Here is a 24545-nt window from a genome sequence, read left to right as displayed (position 1 = left end):
CACAAAATGACTGGATCCCATAGAGCAACAACTCGTCTCCCTCTCCCTGTGTGTGTGTGTGTGTAATGCCTTTCTTGCTTCGTTTTGTTAGAGCCAGGGCATCGTAAGATAGTCAGGCTTGAACGTAGATCCTTCTCCTTTAGCTTTGGTAAAACTCTACAAGTATCTGCATAGTTTTCAACCATCTAGAAGTGTGTGCACAGCTGGTACAATGCAATCTGAAGAATCTTGTGACGTAGAGCCATCACAAGAACTGCCACGCAACTCATGTAAAGATCGAACAAGAGACATCATAAGGCAATACGAGGTTGAACATAAATGGAAACAATGAGAGAGGGTCAAACTAAACGAACCACTTTGTTCTACAGAGAACAATGATAACAATGAGCAAAAAAGATGCAAGATATGCAATGAAGTGGCACATTGTTTTGATACACGCATGAGGGGCCTAAACTCAACAACAAAAAAAGAAGCGTTTGGTCAAATCCTCCTAGATCCATCTTTGAAGGAAGTTATAGATATAAGGGAGGTGCAAGCTCTTCAAGCAACACTTGTCTCAATATATTGGAAACACCCTGACATTTGTGAAGCAACCAAGATCCTCAGATGAGATTTTCTTGAAAAGATCAGCTATGTTGATGCTAGTGAATCTTTTGAATCGTAGGAGCTAAACATTGGAAGAGATTCTAGAGTTTTGGGAGTCCACAGGAGGAATTTCTACTCAGCTGAACATCGCATGAGGCTGGAAGAAGAGGATGGCTCATTTGCATTGGCAACATGCCGAAGACAACAGTGTAGGAGCACCCTTACCCATGAAGTGAAAGAGATTTTTTTTTAACTTCTGGACTAATGAAACAAGGGTCTCTCCGTGAAAAAAAGATGTTTGCCGTAAGCGTGTAGGAAGAAACCCGCATGTCAAACATCCTACTCATTATGTTTATATGTATACTATTTTACTTTATTATACAGTTATTCAATTAGATATTGTTTTTCAAAAACCTAATATTTTTACGATTGTATGAATGTATAGGTGGCTTGTGAACTTGTCATGGACGCCAATGCTTGCTCTCCTTTAAAACATCAATGCAGCTACTTCTAGTCGCCCATCGATTGGTGGTAAAACTTATGGACACTTTTTGGTTGTAAAGGAGAGTTCAAGCTCTTTTGAACATTATACAAGACCATGTAAACCTTCCCTATATTGGGTAACTTAAGATCAAGCTGACGCAAAGATAACATCACAGGCCTCATCACCAAGTATGTGTCCCCGAAATCAGACCAAAAGTGGCTATCATCAATAAGCTCTTTCACAGATCAAACCTTTACCTGTACTGGTTTCTCTACTTTCTACTCATAGAATCTTACACAAACAAATGTCTCCAAAACAACATTTTTATTTTGCAAAAGACTCTCCACAGTGTAGAAGTCAGTGCAAAATTTGGTTTAAGTTTCAGAAGAGCTTATGGACATTTTTTCCCATAGTTTTCCCACTCATGCAAAGGAGAGTATGCTTGAACTCTCCTTTGCTTGAACCCCACTCATGCAAAGTCTTATGGACATCCAATATAGTTTGGGTATTCCCGACCCATATTATGTGCTAAAATGGGACGTAAGGCTCATACGTCCCATTTTAGCGCATAATATGGGCCTTGATTGCCCACACCATATTATATGGTTATGTAACATTCTAAGAGTGGATTAATGGTGATCACCCTATCCTTGCAAAGTCTTGTGTCCATCCAATATGTTTTGGGAGGTCCCTAACCTTACTATGTGCTAAAATGGATCGTATGCCTTACAGGGCCCATTTTAGCACATATTCATTAGGAAGAGAATGGAGTCTAGAAGGACCTCTTTACTTGGCAGTTTAAGGTATGGATGTCGCTACATCAAATGCATGTACAAGGTACATCAATGGCCATGGAGTTTTGTATCAAAATGTTTCATGGATAGTGTGTGTACAACTGAAATGGGCTTCAATTAGGGTTAATCACTACCTAGGATATAATTTGGTGTAATTTCCTGTGGTTTTGTAGACCATGATTGGGCTAAAATTCTTGCAAAATATGTTCACTTTTGCAATACTTGAAGAAGGTAGCATTGGATGCTCATCTTCTTGCCTCAAGTTCAATTTGTCTTGCTCATGCCATAGTACCTTGTATCATGTCATTTTTGTATAGCCATACAACCCACAAGCATATGATAAAACTAGACAACCCTTCACACTCATCATTCAAGATGAGTGGATGCTGAAAATGGATCTTTGGTTCTTGGGACATAATGCATGGGCCATAGAAAGCACATTCAAGACAAACATCTTTGGGTTGCCTCTCTATGCCATTATCTTGCCCAACCAAACGGTGTGGGAATTCCAATATGGTTGATGCTGTGCGCAAGTGATGTGTGCACTATCCCAGAAAAATGGGCCTTGGAGTTGGCCTTTAAGATGGTCTTTGCAAGGGTAGGTGTAGTTCGGCCCACTACCATTGTCATTGACAAGAATCAATAGGAGCTGGAAGCAATAATCAAGGTGGTCCATAAAGACTATCATCGTTTGATTGAGCTGGACGGTGGACGACAACAAGTAGCAGGCCATGTGTTGCCTTGCTGGTTCCATGTAAAGAAGGCATGGGTAGAGAACCTCATGCCATAGGTTTTTGATGTGATAACTGGTCAATATTCACACCATTTTTTTAACATGACATGCAGATACAAGCGAACATTTACATTGGTGTCAACTTGTCTATGGAGGTCCCTAAAGACAAGCGGGATGATGTGTATAATCTCTTGCCAAACCTAATGCATGCATTACTCAAGGAGATGTTCAATAAGAGATACATGACGTTGGTGACTACATACACAACACACAAGAATATATAATATTATGTCTCAAATGGCCGGTGTGGTCCAACATGTATGTGTTGGAGAAGGTGACCATGGTTTGGGTGTTTATTTCCACATGTGAATGTTGATACTACAAACCAAGTTGAGGGGTTTTGGCAGTATATCAAGTATACTCTACTCGATGCAAATATAAACAAGTCAATTCTAGCTCTTACATGCGCTTGTCGGAGGTTCACTTCATGGAACAGTTGTCGTTGGAAAATTTCTTGAATTATTCTAGTCAAAGCAAGAAATTGGCAAGAGCTAGTACACAACACTAAGATTTATTGCACTTGCACCCCAGTTGGATCAAACTTTCAGGTATGACTTTTGGCTCTTATTTCAATAAAATCTGACCGTTTTAGCCAGTTTGGTTCAAGTAAGAAATACACAACTAGATTGGTAGCAGGTGAAGCAACCCTCAAAAGGTTTGAGAGTGACTCCTCCACATTTGAAGTGATAGATGAGAGAAATTTCCTCTTCAAAATCCTTAGCATGTGATCTCCATTGCAATGGTAATATGTGAGCATGCAATGCAACTACTTTGACTGTGTAGACTGGGGATCAAAGTGCGAGAACCTTTATGGGATCCAGATAATAGTTGAAAGGAACTTCCCTTGCCTACAAAGAATTCTCCCAACCCTTGACCATTTGCATGCTCTTAGTCAGGCAGTAGATGTACAATGCCTAGATGGAGCCGAGGAACAAGGGTCCCTGTCTTCAGATACACCAGAAACCATGATGGTTGGGGGAGACATATGGAGCATTGATGAACAAATGAGTGGTTGCATCTATGACTTGACAGTTATTCAATAAAACCTTGAGAAGGACATGCAAAAATGTGACATCAAGATGCTCATCTCAAGAAATAGCATCTCTAGTTTGATTGTCCCCAGTGAGATTGAAATGCCAGCAAAGCACTCAGTTAAATAGATCCAAGCTCATGTTACCTTATGTTGGACAGATACACCGCAATGGACGTCAGCACAGCAAGAACTCACCTAACAAGATTTGTCAGCTAAGGATGAAGCTCGACCCGCAAGCGCGTGGAAGCAAGCATAGGGTGTCAACCTACGCTTGACCGACTCCTAACTAATTCCTACAGATTTCTCTACCCAATGTCTAAGTCACAGCCTTCAGGAGTGCATAAGAGGAAACTTCCTACAATGCTTTCTAGAGCCGAACACCCATCAAACAATCTCGAAACACCATAGAACTTGAAGGAGACCCTACTAATACCAATAGGTCACTCTCCCTAAGGTCTATGAACCAAAACCCCAACCCAAAACACACGGTGAAAAATCACGTAGGATGTATGGCCAAAATCTGCAGGTCATCGTTTCCAAAATCTAAAGTGCCTAATGTGTAGCTCTACTCAATGTGAACGCGTGGATATGCTGCAATGCAGAATCGGACAACGTATGCTCATCGAATCACCAGATGAAGCTCGTAGATGGAGCTCGCAAAACCAGACCGTATGCACGCAATGTAGGTATCGGCGTGTAGCTCTCATTGGGGGCAACACGCTGCACTTCTCCGCACTCGATTCCGACCACCAGTGCACACGTAGCGTCAAGATGAAGCTCACACTCTCTCTCGTACACAATAGGCTCACTCATAGACTTCCAAACTTTTTAAAATGACAAAAGGTTTTTTCATTAAGGTCAAAAAGTGGTATAAATACCTTACAATTCTCAAACCCTAAAGTTCCAAACTAACCATCTACTCAATCTAAATGTCAAAACTGGGATACAATCTGGAAACTTCTGTAAGCTACAATATTTACGAGGTGAAATGTCGGCTATTCTCAATAAATGAATAATTACAAAAAATGATGATCTGTCGAGCCGTCATTTTTCGTAGGGTGTGTCCAGCTTCTAACACTCCCCCCCTCCTTGCTCATGTCATCCCCAACATGGCTGTTGAGCTTCTTCTTCATCTTATGGTTTCTCGCATCTTGAGCAGCGACTCGTATCTTGCATGTAAATCCACTAGTGTTGGGCCGAATATGTCGATGCTAGTGGTGAAGAAGCCAGTGTAGAAAGCTTCTTCAAAGGCCTAGAGGTGATAGGATGGCAAAAACATGATCCTTTGATACAATGCATGTATCACCTCCTTGGAAGGCTGACCAGACAGATCATATGCACATCTGTACGTATCAGTGACCGCTTCTTCAAAGGTAGAGGGTCCACTACAAGTAACCTTAGTCTTTAGGAAAGGAGACAAACCCGAAATAAATTGCTCCATTTTTACATAATCTGGAAATGTAGCATCAAATCCACATCCTCCCATTGACGAGAAAAAGTATCCTCATAAGCATAGTAGTCTTCACCATGTTGTTGAAGTCTCCCTAATGAAGCCCATGCTTTCTCTGTTGTTGGGACTTTAGAGAATCTGGTCTTCAAAGCTTTGGAAATTTGGGTATATCCATCTTCAATTTGAGAAGACATACTCCAAAACCATTGCTCAGTGTTGCCTCTAGGTCATAGCAACAAAAATACCCTTTTTCAATGTCATCTCTTTTACCAAGGATATGGCAAACCATTCTAAAATCAACAAGAAAATCATGAACATCTTCTTCTGGATTTCCGAAGAAGATTGGGATATCCTCAAAGGTATAGCGTGTCATAGTCTCTTAATGCTAGAACCACACAAAGATTAGTTCCAAACAATCATTTTCTCTCATGACATCAACTAAATACACAAAGTTTTGAAAGGCCTTCAACATGAATTCTAGATTCTTAAGTGAAAATGGTTTCCCTTTCTTATGTTATGCTAATCCAAACCATATTCTAGATCAATTTTTGTTGCCTTGAAATTAAACTGGGTCATACAAGTTTTCATGATTCATATAATTTAATTGATTATGCAAAATTCAAGCATTCATGCAATACAACAACAATAAGCACAAATTCTTCCTCCGTGGGGGCACTAAAATTGAGGCGGTCCGGAGCGGGAAACAAGAAGAGCAGCCTCTAGACACCCTTCGAGGCTCCCATGCTACTCAAATGGGGCTCGGGCAAGCACAATCAAAGACAACAACAACCCACAACCAAAAACCAAACAAGAAAGGGGAACCACCTAGTTGTAGATGCGAACTAGGATGCACGTGATATCTCCTTGTACTCAAACACACAAAGAGAGGGGAATGCAAGATAGCCACACACACAAAACACAAACATTCACCACACCAGAGTGAGGTAAAGAGCACAAATCAACTTGAGCAACTCACTCTTAGCCTTAAAGACTAGATGCACACAAAGCTTGGTGAGAAATAAAGAGACAACACAAAACTTGATCTTGTTGCCAATACACAAATTTTCTTAAGGTCACGGGAGCCCCCTCACCGAGCACCCTCTTACAATTGACTTTTTTGGCAAACAATTCAACAAGCCTTCAAACCACCAAGCATGAAAGGGCACAACATACTTCAAGACAATATACCTTCAGCCACCTGATGAGCCAACTTATCAAGTCAATTTGGAGAGAAGAGTCGTAGTTGTTGCATACAATTGCACCCAAAACTATATATGCACAAAAGTAAGCTACAAGTGTGATGAAGAGTATGGCATCACTCCACTCCTCTAGATGGCATAACTAACTTCAAGCTTTTCCATGCCCAGTGTAGTGATGGAATAGAGCACTCACAATGCACACCCTCTACACAACTAGGCTTGAAGAGTGGTTTGTTATGTGTGGAGAATGGTGTGGTGTAGTGTGATCATGTGATAATTTACAAGGGAGAGAAGGGATCTATTTATAAGTTTTAGAAGCCCCAATTAAGATTAGACCTAATCAAGTTTATTTGAAGAAATCAAAGATTATGCATATTTTTATTTTTTAAATGAGGATGGGTTTCTCTTATCCTTTGAGTCACATGGATGTGGTCTCAAGGGAAGAGAATTATTGAGGATGAAAGGAGAGAGTATTGAGTGAATAATTTGGGAGTGCCTACTCTAATAGATAGTAGAGGGTGCATTTTTACAATGAGGTTAGTGGTTAGTGGTTAGTATTTGGTTAATATTTACAAAATCATTCACCAAATGCTGAGATATATCATGAGAAAAGTTAGAGAAGGGATAAGCTTGTAAAGAGAGGTTGAAGCTTTGGAGAAGTTGACATTCACCTCTTTATAGCACTGGTAGAAGAAGCGGTCAGCATGGCGAAGTTGCACGTGTCGATGAAGCTATGTTATCTTAAAACCTTGGATAATTCATGATAAAAGCCTTTATTTGTAGAGGTTAACCTTGAATTTTTGCTAATTTTTTGGAGTTCTTAAGAAAGCTGAAGAGGATATGGTAATATGGACATATATGTAGAGAGAAAGGGGAGCACATAGGGGTGTAGAAATGCAAGATAAAGGCTATGGAGGTGTGAGAGAAGTGGAAATGGTGAAGAGGGTGCAATAGGACATGGGAGTTTCAGGTTTGGGTGTGGGAAAGAGAGGAATGAGTGTGTGTGTGTGTGTGGAAATGTGGAAGGAGGTGAGAGAAGACTATGGGCTACTTGTGAGAAAAGTGGGCAGATTGGGGTCCACTCAAAAAATGCTAGCTCACCGGTGGTTGCTCCAAAAATCACCAACATTTTTGAGGTGATTATTCAGCTCTTGTTTCACATTTTCTCTTTTGACCACCGCTTCAAATTCAGAGTGGAGATGGATATAAAAAATCCCACCAAAATACTTATTTTTCTTCACAAAAAAGTCTTCAGTGGCCCCCCTTTTGTTGAATTTACATATGGCTCCAAAGGTGAGACCTTCCTTGCATTAGAGCATGACCTAATTGATTCTTAGGGGTTTGAAAATATGCATGGTTGTGGATTATGAAAAATATAATACATGGATAAGATGGGAAAAACAGGCTAGTATATATAAACAATTTATGGAATCTAGAATAGTGTCAGCTATATATAAATATAAAATGGAAAAAAGAGATATATGAAAATATAAGAAATCAAATGAGGAGACACGCATTTGTTTTTATTGAAGTATATTTATTTAAAGGGATAGAAAAAGTACCTCTAGGAAATAGGAATTTAGTGAAAGGCAATGACTGATGGTGAAAGGTATTTTTGAAGTTTTCCCTTGGAGTGGATTCTTGCCCAAAAATAAGAGAAGCTTGCATGAAATGATTTTTTATAGAATACATAGGTAAGAAAAATTATGGTAATGGTGAGTCAATGTACATAGCATACACAGAAAAATAACGCACACCTATGTAGAAATATTTAAATAAATACAAAAATAATTATAAAATTTTCTTATATTTAGGCCCTATGTACAATGAAATATTTACACACAAATGGGCCATGATAAATTTTTTTTGATTTTTTTTGATTTTTTTTGGCTCAACTAGCCTAATGACTAGCTAGTTGAGGGTTTTAAGAAGATATGGGAAAGGTCCCCTAACTCACACACGTCTATGTATAATGAAAAGGTAAGAATAGCCATAGTGTTTAGGTGATTTTGGTAGGGTGAGATAACTCACTATGGCAATTACGGAGACCCGAAAAACGGCTATCACTACTTTGCTAGTAGGGTCATGAATGCCTTGGAGAGAGGCTACACAGAAGCAGAACTCATGAAGCTTGGCCTCATGTTTGCGATGAGAAAATTTAGATCCTACCTGTTACCAAAACCTTTTGTAATATTCACTATATAAACTTTGTTTCCTTGGGTGTCATCTCAAATGAACCTTAGTACTAGGATTTCAAAGTGGATTATGGAATTGCAAGAGTTCCAATACTCTTTCAAGGTGGAAGATAGTGTATGTGGACATTTGATAGGGACTCTTTCTTACTTATAGGGTGCATGAGAAGGAGATTAAAGTGCATGAAGTAAAAACCCCATCATTGTCACCACCTAAAAGTATCCCTAATTAGCACTAGGTTGGTAATGGGACACTTTTATGTCCTATTAAGTGACCATTTTCCTTGAATTATGTCAAGAGTTTCAAAATGGATTTTGAGGGGCTTTATATCTAGAAAGTTGTCTCATGAGCTGAAAATAACGCGACATTTTTTTGGAATATCAATACCATCTTTAACCTTGTCCTTGGACAACATTTTGCAACCTAAACTGTGTGAAAAAACGGGTCCTGTTTTTGGCTTTTTTCAACTTTTTGCAACTATATTACCACTCCAGAATTCATGTTTGTGAGGTCTATACTGCTACGGAACTATCTTTAGTAGTCCTCAACATGTCCTGATGCTTCTAGAGAGAAATAAATGTTAAAGTTGTAAGTTATCATCAAATTACAAAAATTGTCAAATCCTGTTTTTTAGCCAATTTTAGCTCTTCTATGATTTTTTTGGTGGCTTTCACGATAGCCAAATGCAATTTTGATTTTCTATGTCGCATATTGTAACATAAAGCTAATATTCCTTGAGTTTTGGGGCATCTAATACCCTATTTTTTATAGTACACAACGATGGTTGATTTTTTCAATTATAGAAGAAAACAACACATTCTAGTACATCAAGTATAGCTTTTTCAATATTCCTAGTTTCTTGTGACAACTATATGCATTTTGTAGGTAGTAACCATATCTAGTCATAAGGATCAAATTTGGCTAGATATTGAATAATTTCTATGGGATTCTACAACTCACAATGTTGAACCCAGTTTTTTGATGTTTGATGTATTTAGCACTTCATCTTTGTTCCCAAGATCCCCCTTGGTAAGAGATGACGTATTATGCTTTTGACATGCTTCATGGCTCCTTATGAACCTAAATGCCAACAAGGAACTAAGAAAACATGCATATATTATTTGTATTGAGCGTGGCTATAGAAACTCTGATGATAGGTTCGCAAAATGGTAAAAATTAAACTTTTTTATACCTATTTCTTTTGCCAAAACAAAAAATAGTGAGTGAGAATCAATCATATGTCTTGATCACCAACCCATTGAAGTTAACTAGGAAATTTATCTCAAGTCCTACAAAAATCCCTAATCTTATTTTTATGCAAAAAAACGTAAGAAACGACTGTTTTGATGAAAATGTACTAGTCCATCAACTTTGGAGGCTTGGTGTGACCAATAGATGAGAAATTTTACAAGTTTCTTATTTTTTCCATGTGTAGTAGGCCTTGAACTATAACGTCATGAAAGGATTTTACAAAATGAGTGGATCTACTATGGTTGGAGGTTTTTTCCAAAACCCCGAAAGGACACTTTTATGTCCTATTAGGTTACCAACCTAGTGGTAATTCATTTACCTTGTTCTTTCATGGAGCCTTTTGATGAGCCACAAGTAAAGCAAGGGGAGGGATAATGTTACTGAACCCAAGTGGAGAGGTGTTCATGAAGGAGAAGGTCAATCTACCATGTTTAAAAAGAAACAATGAATCAGAGTACGACATTTTAGGGATATAATGTCGCATGATAAATGGGGATGCACTTCTCATTGTACAGTAAATCCTAGGCGTTTGGGCATGCAAAAATGAAAGCCTAAGGAAAAAATTTTATTTATATTTATAGGTTGTTTAATCAATTTGAAGAGGTGCAACTATATCATATTCCTAGGAAAGAAAATGAGGATGTTGAAATACTTGCACAATAGGCAATTTCATGTGTCGAGGAAGAAGTGCACGCCATCATGGTGGTAGCATCTGTCAAGCAACCAAGGTATGAGGGGTTGGAGTCATTGGCTCCCGTTATTGGCTACACTTTGGAGGGAGAGTTCCCACAAGACTTCACAAAGGCTCAAAAGAGGAGGCTCATAAAGAAGGCATATATTTACCTCTTCCTAGACGGCTCCCGCTATCAAAGAGGAAAGGATCAAGAGTGTAGAAGAGTACCAATGATGGAGAAAATCCCATCGGCCATTCTATAAGGTTTTCATGAGGAAGCATGTGGTGGTCATTTTGTCCAAGATTTAACTGTGAAAAAGATCTTGCTTACGGGGTATGTTTGACCAAGCTTGCATGTTGATGTTCAGCATTGGTGTAGAAGCTGTCACAATTGCTAGGTGAATGGAAAAAGCAGATTATTCCATGATCCAAGGCAACTAGTGCCTGCAAATGGACTCTTTGAAAAGTGGGGCATTGATGCTATGGGTCCACTACCAAGAACAAGAAATGGTAAACTTTACATCCTTGTGGCTGTAGACTATATGACTAGGTAGGTGGAAGCACAAAGTGTCGCCAAGAAGAGGACAATGAGTAAATTTGTCTACACTCACATATGTTGTGGATTTGGCACACTTTTGGAGATTATCTCTGATAATGTTCCATGATTTAAGAAGGGTTTTCCCACCAAAGTTTGTGAAGAGCTTCACATTCTACATTTTCATAGCACACCTTACGATTCCAAGTCAAATTGCATGGTAGAAAAAGCTAATGGTGTCATTACATGCATCATCAGAAAGATGGTGAAAAACAAAACAAAGTTGTGGGATGAATTCTTGGATGGAGCCTTGGAAGCATATCGGACCACATATAGGGAGGCCACAGAGTTCATGCCATTTCACTTGGTTTATGGCCAAGAGGCTTTGCAACCTATCGAGCTTAACATCCCAACGATGCAGCTTCACAACAAAGGGACACAATAGGTGTGAGATCCCTAACCTGCCAATACCAAGATCGGGATGGGATCCTTGACAAGTCTCTAGGTCTGATAAAAATCATAGTCTCTAAACAAGAAAAATCAAAGGAATAGACCTTTACCATTGACAATGGCTTGGGTCTATAGCCTTAGAAGAAGACCTAGTTCTATCTCGTAGCAGAAACTGGACAACGTATTAAAAGCCCAAAAAAACTATTTTGGCCCTATAACTTCCACAATTGGGCTAAGGTATCCTCAACCAATGCTTTTTTCCCCCTAACAGATGTGAGGGCACAGCGGCTCGTGGACTCCTCTTCCAAGTGAAGAAATTTTCTAAACGTTTTTAGTACGTAGGGATGGATAGCTACCTGACTAATCAGGTCCACCCGTCCTTGATTGACAATCTTAGTCAATCCCCACTTGCTACCCCGCACTCACACATGATTCATTTATTTGGTAATTACTATCACATTGTTTTAACATTTAAAATAATGGTTTCTTTTAACGTTCCGTCACAATAATTTCTCCAATCAATTATTATAAAGACAACATTGAAAGCATTCTTTTAGAAAATAGACATCTTTAAACTTAAGACAGGGTACTATCAATCAAAACATTGTCCATAATAACCATGACTAGTACTCTTCTTGTCTCCAAACCACCTAAGGGTAAAAAAAACAGTATCCATTCCTTATTCACAATTCGGAGTGGATAATAAACCACCACCCAAGGTTCTGGGTACCCATACACCAAACTAGTTGCCCATACAATCGGGTGGCTCCCCTAGGATAAAAACGGTATCCTAACTTATGTAGAAACATCAAGACATGACACGGAGTAGGAACTCATCGTTCATGGGGGTAACCGACTTATCTGTGGCTGGAAAGCCATCACTATTCATCAAAATATACCAAGGAGTCGGAGGTGTCTTGAGACAAGCTGTCTTAAGGATGATCAATTGTATCTTTCCTAATTCAACCAGTTTTAATCCAAATAATTCTTTCCTACATTATAATAAATGCACGTTGGAAGTTACCTTTCATTTTTTGTCAATTATTCTTCTTTTGATCCTTACTCACTCCTTACGTATGCAATGCTAACTTATAAAAGAACTTAAACTATTTAAAGACTTAATTGAATAATGGGAAACCCACCTGAGACTGATCGGCCATCTGATGCTGCGCTGGCGCCTGAAGACTCTCCTCTGTAGGCCTACTACTAGGCCCAACTTCATCGTTGTGAGTGCGACGCTCTAGTTCTTTTTAGATCTCTACTCTCATCATTAGATGTAGGATTGGCTCGGGTCCTTTTTGGTGCTATAACTTCTTATCCTTATAAAAAGCACGTCTAATCATTAGGTAAATTATTTGAAATCTAAACTTAACTTTTGTATTCAATCGTAGTAAATTCTTGAACTAGTAATTTCTTATTTGTGTATATAGGCATAATAACTTTTTCCATAGCTTTCCTAAGGGTTTTCTAAGCTATCCTAATTAACTTATAATTTTGTATATCTTTTTCCTAATTTTTCCATCGAATTTTAAGCTTGGAATCTTCTTATTTTAAGCTTAATATTTATTCTATTTATTTTCTCTCAAATATTTTATTTCCTCAACTTTATATCATAGGTTTACACTTACTATAATTTTCCTAAAAGATTTTGACCGCAAAGTCTATTTATTTTAATTAATCCTTTGCTAAAAATAGGACTTTTGGTCAATTGTAATTTCCTAAACTCACTAATTTACTATGGTATAATTATCAAAAGTAGATAAGGATATTCTTCACCTTTGGTAATTATCTTCTAGTTTTCCAACTCAAATTTCTAATTTTCATCTTTAATTTTCAGCTAAAAGTAGTATAATTCGACTTAGATAAATATCTATACTAATTTTCTAACCTTGACATAATTACCACGACCTTTTTATCATGTAATATAGCTCAAATAAATAGCATATAATCATATCACATGATTTACTAAATTCCTCGTTTAGTTTTCAGCTAGAATTAGTATAATTTGACTTAGATAAATATCTATACTACTTTTCTAATCTTGAAATAATTATCACGGCCTCTTTATCCTATAATACAACTCTGATAAATAGCATGTAATCATATCACATGATTTACTATTTTTTCCCTTTAATTTACCCTCAAAAATAGTGTGGTTAAGATAATTATCATGGGTTTGTTAAGGTGTGACTTACCTCTGATAATTATCTCAAAGCTTTTTAGTTTAATTTACTATTTTTTCCCATTAAGTTTTCCTTAAAAATAATGTTTTTCTACTAAGATAATTAATTAAACTAACTCTTTGAGATTAAGATAATTATCGAGAGTTTCCTAAGATGTATTTTTCCTCTGATAATTATCTCAAAGCATTTTGGATTAGTTTGCTATTCTCCCTCTTTTATTTTCTCCTAAAAATAGTGTAATTCTATTGAGATAATTAGTTAGACTAATTATCTGAGGTTAAGATAATTATCACGGGTTCCATAAGATGTAGTTTACCTTTGATAATTATCTCATAGCATTTTGGATTAGTTTGCTATTTCTCCCTTTTATTTTTTTTCTAAAAAATGTGTAACTCTATTGAAATAATTAGTTACACTAATTATTTGATGTTAAGATAATTATTTTGGGTTCCATAAGATGTAATTTACCTCTAATAATTATCTCAAAGCATTTGGAATTAGTTTTTTATTTTTCCCCTTTTATTTTTCCCTAAACCTAGTGTAATTCTACTGAGATAATTAGTTAGACTATTTATCTGAGGTAATGATAATTATCACGGGTTTCATAGGATGTAATTTACCTCTAATAGTTATCTCAAAGCATTTTGGATTAGTTTGATCATTTCTCCCTTTACTTTTCTCTTAAAAATAGTGTAGTTTTGCTTAATTAATTATGAAAATTACTCAAAACATTACAAGATAATTTTTCTAGCATAATGAGAGTCTAACACAGCTCTGATAATTATCTCATATTAATCTAAACTTAGTTAGTATAATTATCATTATTTTATGGTTAAAATAAGTAATTTCAGTCCTAATATGAACATAATAATTAATTAGCTTAGTGTCCCTAAGCTTAATTACAATAATCAGCAAAAAATTTTGAATTAGGAGAGGATTTTGAGTTTACATAGTTTTAATCTTCAATTAATTAAGATATTTGTAAATAAGTTAACCTAGCTTTACTAATTAAGAAAGGTTAGTGCTAATTATAACCGTTGATTAACCAACTAGAGCTTTGCTCTCTAGTGATTTTTGCGTAGAGGTCTCTCTATATGAGAAAGAATGTACCAAGGCTCCGAGTCTGTCCGAAATTGTGAAGCAAGGGGTCCTATTTATAGGTTTCTAGCACTCACAAGCTCTCATAGGCTGAAAAAAACAGTTGCTTGCAGCTCAAGCAACCCCGAGGCTCAAAATGGCGCCACTTGCTACTAATTTTGTCTTGGGAAGGTTCATTACGGTCCCACACAGCCCTCCCAGCTTCCAGAATCCATTTCTGCTATTTTTTCTGACTTTTAATGATTAAACTTGAAAATATCTGCAATTTCTAAAACCTTATGATAAAAAGTCTTTAGCAATAATAATTACTGAAACCATTCAATTTTACTTAACTAATTAAATTCATAGTGTAACCTTTCAGAGCCCGTAACTTTTCCAGATTTTATCGAAATTCGGTTTTGAAAAATTCTAACCGAGTAAAGCTCTTGTTACGGTTCCAAAAATATCAATATTTGCCATAATTGGATCATTCTACAGTGTTTTCTCAACAGCCAAGTTAATTTGATCGGCTTTGTACAATTTCTAAGGTTTCAGAAACTAGAAACCTTACAAGATGACCAAGAGGCATGGATGGATCGACTTCTTACATTAGTGGAACTTGAGTGGAAGAGAGGCTTACGAGTGCTACAAGAGGAAAGCTACACAAGAAAATGAGAAGCTTGACAAGAAACTGAAGGACAAAGACATCAAGGAAGGAGATTGTGCTAAGTGTGACAATCGAATTGATAATCGTTTTGATGCCAAGTTTGAAACTACATGGCAAGGACCATATCTAGTCAAGAAGTCTTTCAACTCAAGTTACTACCAGCTCATGAACTTGAATGGTAAAGAGAACTCTAAGAAGGTAAACTGGTATTGGCTAAATCCCTATTTGAGTCGCCTTCTACCAAAGATCTGTCAACCAAAGAGCGACTATCTCATGTAAGTTTTGTTGCATAAAGCAGTTTTGCAACTCGAGCCAAATGACAAGGCGCCACACAATTAAAATCTTATCAAGGTATCAAATATGACAAAAGACTCGAAACCACTCTCTTTGAAAAAGACGCTTGATGGTGGTACGTGAATATACCATCATCTTGGGGGAGGCAAATGATAGCCGTTTTTCAACTATCCGTATTTGCTATAGTGAGACACCTCACCCAAGCAAAATCACTTTCACACTATGGCTATCCTTGCCTTTTCACTATACATAGGTGTGTGTGAGTTAGGAAAATTCCTCCATATCTCCTTAAAAACTCTTAGTTAGCTAGTCACTGAGCTAGTTGAGACAAAAAATAAAAAAATATATTATGATATTTTTGTGTGTAAATATTTCATTATACATAGGGCTTAAATATAGGGACTTTTTTTATTTTGATATTTATTTGATTATTTTACCTAAGTGTCCATTATTTGCCTAAGTATCCTCACCATTATCATGATTTTCTTACCGTTGTGTATTCCCACTATTTTTAAACCTTTTCATCGAAGCCTCTATACATTTTGGTGAAACTCCACTACAACACAAACCACAAAAACTAGTTTTATTTGTGTGGGTATTTTCACTATTGTGATTTTTTCCTTTCTATAATTACTCTCCTTTTCACTCTCATAAATCGAAACACCAAAAATGTTCATCTTTTTATGATAGGCTGGAACCTAACGTGGATGGATAATGGGTTCCTGTGTAATTTGAGGTATACTCTAATGGATCGGACTTTATCATTTGTCGAGAGCACAAATATATGTGAGGCGCGTATCCCAAAAGTTTTGAGTGACGAGTACTCTAAGAGGTCTCGCCACTAGAGACTTTATCGTTTTACTTGGTTTTGTTTGTTTTGTATTTTTTTTAAAACCCCTTTTTATGTGCGTGAGACGGAACAAGTCCTGTGATATCTTGAAACAAGTGTATCGTTCAAAGAAATTTGGCTTGCTTTAGAACACATGATTTGGCTACCAAAAACTCTTGCGACCCCCAAAATAGTCGAATTCTAGTTGGCATCACTACAAGAGGCTCTTCATATTAGCGACGCTCACACAGCGACGCTCAAAAAAAATTTTCCCGGCGTCGCTATGAGCGTCACTATGAGCGTGGCAGATTTCTTTGTAAATTTGCGACGCTCATAGCGACGCCGGCTGGGGTAAAAAAATAACCGAACGCGCCCAAAAACTCTGATCTCAGATCTGAGTTTTTCGGCGCCCTCAAGCAAGGAGCAGGTAACGCTCTCCCTCACTCTCTCTCTCTCTCTCTCTCTCTCTTTTTCTTCTCCACACACACACACACACACGAGGAGAGGAAGGAGAGCCAGGTATGCTCCTTCCCTCTCTTCATTCTCATGTTCCCTTCCCCTCTTTCTCTCTCCCTCTCTCTCTCTTTCACACACACATACACACACACACACACACACATAGTATTTTTGAGAGAGAGAGAGAGAGAGAGAGAGAGAGAGAGTACAAACAAAAACAAAAACGCACACACACATACATAAACAAAGAATGCACACACACATTGAGAGAGAAAAAGAGAGAGCGAGCATGCATAAACAAAAAACGCACGCATTGAGAGAGGAAAAGAGAGAGAGAACATGCATAAACAAAAAACGCACACATTGAGAGAGGAAAAGAGAGAGAAAACATGCATACGATCCAAAAAAACGCACACACATTGAGAGAGAAAGAGAGAGAAACTAATTTAACGTCGTAGGAAACTAATTAAAATTAAAAGACCTAAAGATCTAGCCGACGAGGAGTTGAACTCAAGACCTATTATTCAAGAGGGAAATGGCATAATCAATCTATCATACTTGGCATGGGTGATAGAAAGGTTATACCATTTATCTCTTTTTATTGGCACACACATCCACACACGCGCACACACACAAGAAGAAGAGAGTTATAACGTCGTAGGAAACTATCTTAAAAGACGTTAAAGATTAGGTTATATGTAGACTTACATTAAATTAGATTTAGGTTTATTTTTAACTAGATTTACGTTTATTTAAGCTAGATTTAGATTTATGTTATATTAGATTAGATTTAGGTCTCCATAAACTGCGATGCCTGCATGAAGCGGGTGAAGAAAGCCCTCAATGGAATATAGGGTATTGCTGCCTTCACTCATGGTGGGCTCCGTCGATCCAAAAGTACTGGTGAAATGTCTTCAGAAGATAGGGAAGAAGGTGGATCTTCAGGGCGGCAAGAGTCACTACATCCCCGACACAATGACCATCTAGACAACCTCTAGTCATTAGACTTACGTTAAATTAGATTTAGCTTTATTTTTATTTAGATTTACGTTTATTTAGATTTACGCTTATTTACGTTAGATCGAGTCCACGCAAGAATTACTTACGGTTTAGGGTTTAGAGTTAGACGAACAGTGAAAAGATCTACTGTGAAAAGATGTTAAGATGAAGTGAAGTGCTACAGCTAGAGAAGAGGCAAAGGGATTTTGTCCACTACATGCAGTATCATGTAGACGTGGGTGTGTAGATTTCTTGTACCCACAAATATAGGTATTGACCTATAAAGACGAGATTATAACCCGGTGGTTCTGATCTCCGTGCACCTCTAGACCGAGGTGTGTGGGGATTGGACATGACTAGAGAATGTGAGGTAAAGAGAGAGAGAGAGAGAGAGAGAGAGAGAGAGAGAGAGAGAGAGAGAGAGAGAGAGAGAGAGAGAGAGAGAGAGAGAGATAAGACGAAGAATGCCAATAGAATATTAAATTTGTTGTCCAGGTTATAAGTTTTTTATCCTCATTATGAGTAGCGACGAGGATGTGGGACCGTCCAACCAAAACACCTATCTCTCAACGAGGGTCTTATGTCCTTGTAATCAATGCAAGCATGTTGTGCGACGGACAAGACGTGTTTCTTTGCAGCTTGTTCGCGAATTTGGCGAGTTCGATCCATCTATTATAGATCGAGTTTTTGCCAATTATAACTCGTCGGACTCTGACGCTGGCCAACAAGCAGCAATCTTGCAACCCAATAGACGTGTTCGCAGGCGCTTTGGTCAAGCAGCATATGGGAGGCCACAAGATGTAGCCTCTGACAGCTCGGGGGATGATCATGCAGAGCACATTCCCAACGAGGCAATGTTTGAGCCCGAGATTGATGAAATGATCGAGACGATCATGGATTCAGAAAGGCTTATCTATGATGATATGAAAAGTGAAGCCGATACGCCATTGTATAATGGACCACGTATGTCTAGATTGAAAGCACTCCTGGTTCTTCTCAACATGCATGCAAAGTTTGGATGGAGTGACACTAGCGTCACAGCGCTTTTCAGGTGATCTATTACAATTAGTTTACTTTAATAGAACTCTAAATGTACAATGATCTGATAGATTTTTACACGACTGTATCATATTTTTATGTTGTGTAGATTGCTGAAAGAGCACATACTACCAGCTGACAATGTGATGCCAGATTCCCGAGATGAAGCAAGAAAGATTTTGCGAAACTTGGGGATGGATTACAATTCTATCCACGCTTGTCCTAATGACTGCATTCTTTTCAGAGGGGAATACACAGACATGGAGAAGTGTCCGAAATGTGATTCCAAAAGATATCGAGTAGATCTCCACGGGACAAAAATTCCACAAAAGGTTTTGCGACATTTTCCTCTGCTTCCTCGCATCAAGCATTTCTTCGAATGTAAGTCGATGGCCGCCCTAGCATCATGGCATGAGGAGAATAAATCTTCGGATGGTGTGCTACGAATTCCTGCAAATTGCGCAGCCTGGAAACATATAGATGGAACATGGTCGGATTTTGCCAGGGAAGCTCGAAATTTGCGCTTAGGCCTGGCTATGGATGGCGTAAATCCATTTGGTCAAAGATCAACATCTTACAGTGTATGGCCCGTTGTCATCGTCAACTACAACATTCCCCCGTGGTTGACTACGAAGAAGGGGCACCTATGGCTAAGCTTGATTGTGCCAGGGCGATATAAAGTGGGGAATATGGATGTGTATCTTCGTCCACTATTGGAAGAGCTACAACAATTGTGGATTGGCATAGAGGTGGTGGATATGAGCCGACACACAGGACGACGGAATGCTTTGATCAGAGGCATTCTAATGTGGACCATGCATGACTATCCCGAGCTAACAGAATGCTCAGGTGATCTATTGACACTCCTCACTCAGACACTGTAAATATTGTTTTTTCCCATAGTTGATCTATTATCATGTGTATACATGCAGGGCTTCAAACAAGCGGATATAGAGCATGTGTCACATGTGGACCTAGACTGAATGCACGTAGGGCACCCTCACTGAAGAAGCAAATCTACGAAGGTCATCAAGCGTATCTTCCAGAGAATCATGTGTTACGCGACGGCTTTTTGGGAAGAGAGCCACCAAGGATGTCTGCACAAGCATGGTTAGAGCAGAAGGAGATGTGCGATGACGGATTGCCTCCAGGGATGAAGAGACTATCTCTATGGTACGAGTTACCATACTGGCCCCGACTCATGATCAATCACTTGCTCGATCCAATGCACATATTCAAGAATGTGGGTAATCTACTATGGGACCATTTGACTGGCAAGAAAGATACTTTGGGAGCCAGAGTTGACCTTAGAAATGTGGATCGTATGGAGCAATATTGGCCGCAAACAGCGTCTGATGGATAGATAAAACTCCCTAAAGCACCATGGATTTTCACAGGAGCCCAAGAACGCAAAGTAAAAGAGGCCATTCGATCTTTGCGGACCCCCACTGGCGTAAGGCACTCGCTCCGAACGTGTTTTACTAAAGAAGGAAAGCTTACCGGTTTGAAGTCACACGATTGGCATAAAATGTGTCAGGTACGTTCATAGTGGTCTTTAATATCATTGCATAAAATGTGGATTGTAATATCATTGCTGCACATACTTTACAGTTTATTTTACCGGTTGCCATTGAGGGATGTTTGTCTCTCGACATCCGTAACACAATCTACAAACTTGCAAAGCTGGTGCAATGGATCTCACAAAAGGAGATCAACGTAGACTCCATACCATTCGCCAAACTAAATGCTGCGGAGCTTGTGTGCATGTTTGAGAAACATTTTCCTACTACCATGCTAACCATTCAGGTGCATCTTCTTGTTCACATAGTTGATGAGGTGGAAATAGTTGGCACAGTTCATTCCAGATGGATGTTCTTCTTAGAGCGTTTCATGAAAACGCTTAAGGGATATGTGCGTCAAAAGGCACGTCCGGAGGGTAGCATGGCAGAAGGTTGGTTAGTATCAGAGTCCCTAGTGTACATTGGAGAGTGGCTAGACGGATTTGATAAATCCCGGGACACGCTATGGCGAACCATAGATGATGAGTGCATATCTGGGATTGTCATGTGAAATCTCGGTGTTGAGAAGAAGATGACCGAAGATCTAGAGGCTAAAATCAACCGATTTTGCATGCTTCACAATCCAGTGATGCAAAAGTGGATTTCACAATATGAGGATGCAAAGCAAGAGCGACAAAGGGCACGAATCGAGTGGAGATGGGGAAGACGACCACCGATGCACTATCCAGCGGTTCTGGAGAGCCTACCAACCTTCATGAGCTTAAGATGGTTGCACAACCAATTGAAAAGCTCACAACAATGCGGTGACGAAGTGACTGAAGAAGAGTGGGAGTACTCTCGGGGTTGCGCGACCAAGGTAAGTTTGCAATGTACGACTAGCAAGTGACTTTATTTATAAACGTTTGAACGGCCACTCATAATCTTTGTTCGTTGTAGTATAAGTCATACACAGCAGCATGGTGTAAAGGTCGACATTTTAGGGTGGAACGAATCGACAAAAAGCGTTTTACTCAAGATTGTGGAATCATGGCAAAATTTGAACAGTCTAGTCGACGACGTTCCTCTGATGCAGATCCTGTGGTGGCGGAACTCACTTACTTCGGCACGCTGCAAGAGATTTTGAGGATCGATTACAGAGGATTTTTTGTCGACTTGTTCGACGTGCAATGGTTCAAGATAATCATGGAGGGTCGCAACGCTACTGTGCGTAGAGGAGAGTCTGGTTTTCTTGAGGTGGATTCTACTAAGAAATGGAATGACCTAAGAGACACTTTCGTACTACCCGAGCATTGTGAACAAGTAAGTATATAAATAGTTAACATCCCCCTTTTACAAGTTATGTGCTTGAAAGCTCTCATGTAAGTTATGTGGCTCTGGCAGGTAATATTTCATCCTACAAAGTCTACATCAAACTGGTGGTACGTCATAGAGGTAGCCCCTCGTAGTGCAAGGACGTATGAAGGCTACCATGTGCCAATCACAACGACATCAATGGAGGAGATCAGAGAAGATGCTCACCCGAGCATTGTGAACAAGTAAGTATATAAATAGTTAACATCCCCCTTTTACAAGTTATGTGCTTGAAAGCTCTCATGTAAGTTATGTGGCTCTGGCAGGTAATATTTCATCCTACAAAGTCTACATCAAACTGGTGGTACGTCATAGAGGTAGCCCCTCGTAGTGCAAGGACGTATGAAGGCTACCATGTGCCAATCACAACGACATCAATGGAGGAGATCAGAGAAGATGCTCAATCAGAAGCCGCTGTGGTGGTGCCAGACGAGCATCAAGATGCTACTACTCTATATGGGGTGCATGCAGAGGAGCTACAAAATGAAACAGAGGATATGTGTTTAAACGGAGAGCTCTATATAGATATAGGAAGTTATGCTGAGTTATGCGAGGATGAGAGAGAGATCTCTTAAAGCCACAAATATTGTATTTGAACAATTTTGCTCCGTGTTGTAAAAGCTCTGGCTCTCTAAGTACCTTCCATGGTGTATAACGCTCTTTTCTACTCGCGCTCACATCTTTTGATTGAAAATTCTGAGTTTTTGACTTGCCTCTTCTATCACTCGATTCATTGCGTCATTGTATTTATATGCGTCATTACGTCATTGTATTTAATGGTCTTTGCGTCATTGTCTACTCTATTCATTCAATATTAAGTTTAAATATTCGTGTGTTTAATGCAGGTATGGATGATGAGGAGTTTCTTTCTTCTTTGTCACCGCAGCAGAGACAGTGGTACGTGGAGCGTCATCCCTCTGGCGCATCATCGCGCATTCCTACACCATCCGCATCTCCCTCTCTTTCGGAGCATTCGGCGCGCTCTAAAGCTTCGGCGTCGACGAGACGAGCTTCACACTCATCTAGACACCGGCGCTCTAGTGGTGGCGGTGGCGGTTGTTGTGGGGATTCCGCCACCGATGCCTCCACACCGCCTCGTGTTCGACGACGCTCTTTACCCTCCCCTTCTTTGCCGGCCCCCACACCAGCCACAGCATCGCCATCTACGCCAGGTTTTGCACGGCTGACTGTTCCTAGAATCTACACACCTCTACCTACTCCGCCACGAGCCACCCCACTCGACACTCCTCGCTTCGGGGCCCAGACGCCGGTGGAGACACCTGACGTCCGTACCCCCATCGACACGCCGCTAGAGACCCCTGCCGGGACACCCAGGTTCACGCGTCACCGGCCAAAGGGCTTGCCTTACTCCGTCGACATCAGCGGCGGCATCATCATGGATGATGACGGCAAGAAGGTGATCTCGCGCATGCGTGGTCTTTGCTCTCAGCTGTTTAGACACTACATACTAAACAAATGGAGTGAAGTACCAAGTGATTTAAAAAACAGAGTCATCAGCATACTTCATGATGAGTTTCCCATTCCAACACGGGATCAGTGCTTCAATGAAGACCTGATGAAGATTCGAATGCGCGAATACTGCAAACACAAGCGTTCCGAAGTGCAAAAAGCAATCAAGAATGGGTGGAACAGGCCAGATTGGCTGGCCAAAGAAGATTGGAAGAATGCGAAGAAAGCAACGCGCGAGAATCCCAACAAGTGGAAGCAACAAAAGGATGCAGCCAGAGCGCGAGTAGAGGCAGGGAGCTCGCACCACTTGGGGAGCGGTGGATGGGCATCATTTGAGGCCGATTTTGTAAGTCTTTTCACATTGCTCTTTATGCATGTTCGATAGTTTAGGGTTTATGAGTTTTTTAGTTCTAACATAATGAAATCTTTGTATGTTTTGACAGTGGTCGATGACAGGACGTGATCCCACACCGTACGAGCGCGAGTACGCAGGCAGAAAGGGCTTAAACGCCCTGATGGACATTCTCAGTTCTCGCGGCGGCATGGTTAGTATTAGGGTTTACTCTTTTTTATTTTTTGTATTGTTTTATAAATGTCATTATATGTTTATACTTACTGAAAGCTGTCTTATTGTCTTTTTTTGCAGAATCCGACAGATACGCCGCTTGGACGCGATGAGACGTCTGACTAGACGACGTCAGTTTAGCCGTAGCTAGATAGCATTAGTTTAGGGTTTCTCATAGCTTATGTATCATGAGACTGATTTTATACGTCTTTTTGAACCATGTATATTATTACATTTGTCACCGCAGTTCCTTTTGCCAATCAATTCTTTATGCCTATGATGTTGTAAAATTGTCATTATTACATTTTCCAATCAATTCATTTTGCCTATGATGTGTACAATTGTCAATTTTGCAAACAATGCGTCTTGTGGGTGACTATTTTGGGTCTATTATCTACCTTTGCACTTTTTTTAAAAAGTGAATCAAGTACAATATGGTTGATGGGTGGCAGGGCATTCAATGCCCTGCCACCAAAAAAAAAATCTCTCGGGCGTCGCTATAAGCGCCGCTATTTATGGCTCTGTAGCGTCGCTATAGTCTTCTGTGTAAACGTCGCTATAGGCGTCGCTATATTCATCGCTATATAGCGACGCTCATAGTGACGCCTATAGCGACGCTCTCGTAGCGACGCTCGTAGCGACGGTTTTAGCGACGCC

General features: G+C 39.4%; 1 long non-coding RNA gene across 1 annotated transcript; it reads left to right on the top strand.

The window, feature by feature from the left end:
* The first annotated feature begins 23575 nt into the window (after positions 1-23575).
* Positions 23576-24067, top strand: LOC147453352 (uncharacterized). Its single transcript, XR_015188740.1, has 3 exons — positions 23576-23669; positions 23767-23868; positions 23970-24067. It is a non-coding gene; the product is annotated as an uncharacterized LOC147453352 (long non-coding RNA).
* The last annotated feature ends 478 nt before the right edge of the window (positions 24068-24545 follow it).

This window comes from Adiantum capillus-veneris, chromosome 7, assembly GCF_014529385.1.
Source record: "Adiantum capillus-veneris isolate H3 chromosome 7, ASM1452938v2, whole genome shotgun sequence".
Classification (NCBI taxonomy): domain Eukaryota; kingdom Viridiplantae; phylum Streptophyta; class Polypodiopsida; order Polypodiales; family Pteridaceae; genus Adiantum; species Adiantum capillus-veneris.
The sequence above is the reverse complement of the archived record's forward strand: the minus strand, read 5'-3'. Positions and strand labels throughout refer to the sequence as shown.